Here is a 3794-nt window from a genome sequence, read left to right as displayed (position 1 = left end):
TACTTGTCCCTTACTACAGGTACAAAACATGTAATATTAAAACATTAAAGTTGAGTAAAACATTGAGTTGAAATACTTGCAGCTTGACTTAGGGCCCTACTGCGTGAGTTGAAGAGGACATGTTCTCGCAGGTGTTTAAAAACAACTGTAAGTCGGTGATTGTAGTTTAGTTGCTGATTTGGCCACTTAACAGTCAGCAGCTCACAGCTCATGGAGGTGGTTAAGGTACTTCAGAAACGTCAGTGCCTGGTTGCTATAATTTGCGTCAATTGCACACCTCCTCTGAGTCATAACTCAGTCAAATCTGAACATGTAGACATGATGCACACATTAGGGATTCAGCATGACTTACACCTCCTGAGGATATGATTACCTCTGATGTCTGTTGCAAGTAAACGTCCAGAAATCTGCTCTGAAATCATAGAAAATAAGACGTAGGTGTCATTTACACTTGGGACATGATGGCTGATTTTGTCCCCATCGCTTTTTAAAAGCATAATTTGTTAAAAATGTTTGAAAAATAGCTTGCAACGAGAAATGTTAACTAACAAATGAAAATGCTATGAGAAAGGTTTATTTGCACAATAAGAAAACATGCAATTAAAATATAGAAGAAACAAACGTTGCATTGTCCAAAAAAAATTAACTTCAGCTTTAAAACAAGCTACTGATTGTTGCATTATATATTTAGATTTTGAGTTGTCACCTGCCACCTGGATTGTTTCCTTTTTATATAAATAAATGCATTTCCATAAATTGCTGCACAAAAAGTCTCCAGAAAATAGGGAATTATGTGATTAATGCTCAAAATCTACTGACCCCCAATCATGCATTTCACCATTGAATATTTCTTAAAATATCTTCTCGTCTTGCTCTTGTGACCCCAATATCTTCACGTGTCATTATTGTCCCCACCACTTTTCAACACAAAGTGACGCCCTTGCTCTTTATAACTCCAGAACTTCTTTGAGAATCATCATATTTTTAAGTTACATTCAGTACCAAAGTCTGTCTGTACATCGATGGGTACACGTTAGACAGGAATTACTAATAGCTATTTTAGTACACGTTTAATGGTTCCAGTATGCCAAAATGTCACAAAAACTAATGATATATATGTTGGTCTTATATTCCTGTAACACACAGATACACTCCTGTCTATTCACAGAGTCAGACTTTGAAAACTCCTGGCGTTCTATAACAAGAGGTCACGAGTAGACATTACTTTAAAAGCCAAAATAGTTGGGAACCACTGGTTTTAAATGGGGGGACACCAGGAATTAGCGACACCTGGTGACTGGGAATCAAACCTGTGACCTCAGCTGAACCCTCAGCCACAGCTCATACAGTATCTGTACACAGAATATATTTATATACACATTATGTACACAGAAGTGGATCAAGTTCAGAGCAGCAACAGGTGTGACGCCCATTTTAACACGAGGTTGGAGGTCAGCGAATGTCCTCACTCTTTCTGCCCCGACCTGCAGCTCAGACTGACTTCATTCGTCTTCAGGACAGAAACTCAGCGGGCCTTCTGCACATTTTTTTCCCCTCATTCGAACTTTTTGCCAAATGTCAGGTTTTTCTACTTTTGTACCGTTTGATATTAAATGTTGGTTTGTGAAAAAGTGCCATGTTGGAACTGCAATGACTGCAGGCTTCAGTCACACCTCAAACGTCAGACCTCAATAATTTTTGCATTTCCACAGTGGATCCACTCACTGAATCCTACTTTGGACGTAAAGTAAACTATCACTGCTCAGTAAGCCTGGTTATCGAAGGAAATCTCTCATTAAAAGTACACAAAAACTGAAGAGTTGCAATGTGTTGTTTGTATTTATTTACTTTTTGTACACATTAAACAAACAAGATATAAAGTGTTAGTGAGCTGAGTGAAATAGTGAGCTTTAGAGGTGCCGATAGCTGGATTTTGATACCTTTTTAAAAAAAATACTTACCCCCGTTAACCCGTTTCCAGTCAGTGCTGTGCTGGGCAAATCTAGCAGCTGTTAGCTTCCATATTTTTAACAGACAAATGTGAGAGTATTGATCTTCTCATCTAAATCTCTCCAAGAATACTAATGCTTTTATACATTTAATATTTAGGTGTTGGGCTGCTGGCTGAATTTGAAAAAGTAAGACAAAAGACATTTGAAGACTTTCCCCTGGGCTTCAGATATTTTACATTTATTTCACCATTTTTGGACATTTTAAAGACCAAATGATAAATGATCTGAATTTAAATAATCGTCAGTTTGCAGCCCTTCTCAGTTTAACTACCTAATACACTGCTGGGTAATTTTAATCTGTAGAAATGCATTAATATATATATATATGCTCATGTGTTTATGGTTTTATTGCTGTAGATGTCAGGTAAATGTAAAAAGTCAAATATTTGCCTCTGAAATGAAAGTGAAGTAGCAGAAACTGTTCCACAGGTGAAGTGGAAACACAGGCCGGATTGTTTTTAAATTTTTTATTTCTTGTAATAAATTTTATGGAGAATTAAGTAGCTGTCCAGCTGCCTTCAGATGTCTGAAGGATTTTAATGAACTGAAGGGGACACTTTTTATTACATTTTAAAGAAGCTGAACTAAAAATGTCCTGTCAACAATTTTAGAAGTTATTTGATCAAAGCCATTCTGACCCAAGTTGATCTAATTTATTTTGTTCTTTAAAATAAGCTGTAAATTGTTTTTAAATTGTGTTGAATCTTATATATATATATACACTGAACAAAATTATAAATGCAACATTTTACTTTTTTTCCCCATTCATCGTGAGCTGAACTCAAAGATCTAAGACTTCCTCTATCTACACATTTTGTGGCCTTTTATTGTGGCCAGCCTAAGGCCTTTTATTGTGGCCAGCCTAATGCCTTTTATTGTGGCCAGCCTAAGGCCTTTTATTGTGACCAGCCTAAGGCCTTTTATTGTGGCCAGCCTAAGGCACACCTGTGCAATACTCATGCTGTCTGATCCGCATCTTGATGTCACACCTGTAAGGTGGATGAATTATCTCGCCAGAGTGCTCGCTAACACAGATTCTGACAGATTTGTGAACAATATTTGAGAGAAATAGGCCTTTTGTGTACACATGAGTTCAGCTCATGATGAATGGAGACAAAAACAAAAGTGTTGTGTTTATAATTTTGTTCAGTATATTTACATTAAGGGGAGCTTTAAGATAAGTTATGCAATTGTTTAGAAAGATTTTTATAGTTTTTGTTTAAAGTAGAAAGATGCTAGATTAGTATGTTTGGGGTAAGATGCCCCTCCACCCCGGTCACCTGGCCCTTTATGGTTGATCGTTTGTAAGTTAGATGTTACTGACACTGTATAGCCCCTTTAGCAAACTAGCTACTTCACTATCAGTATCGGTAAAATTTTGAGTTTATAAGTTCAGATATGCTCACATTTCTAGCTAGCTAGCTAGCAAGCGCATATTTTACCTCAGACCTTCTGCTAAATAGGTTCCTAGCATTAATAACATGAGGCAAGGCAAGTTTACTTCTACAACATCTCTATATTCCCCTTGCTTTTAACCAGCTACATGTAGTTTATTTTATCCTTAATTTGCAACTATTAAAAGTGATTTCACACCCTAGAGGGGGCATATTACCCCCAGTGGGAAATGCCTTATCCCTAAAAAATACAATTGATTAAATACAAATTAATTTGTCAACTGTAGCTATGTTACGCCCCTTTGGTGGCAACATGGGGCGAACAGCACCCCAACACTGACCCAAACTTAACACACAAACACCTTTAACCCCTTAATGGCTCAATTTT

This window comes from Micropterus dolomieu, linkage group LG23, assembly GCF_021292245.1.
Source record: "Micropterus dolomieu isolate WLL.071019.BEF.003 ecotype Adirondacks linkage group LG23, ASM2129224v1, whole genome shotgun sequence".
NCBI lineage: Eukaryota > Metazoa > Chordata > Actinopteri > Centrarchiformes > Centrarchidae > Micropterus > Micropterus dolomieu.
This window is presented reverse-complemented; position numbering follows the sequence as displayed.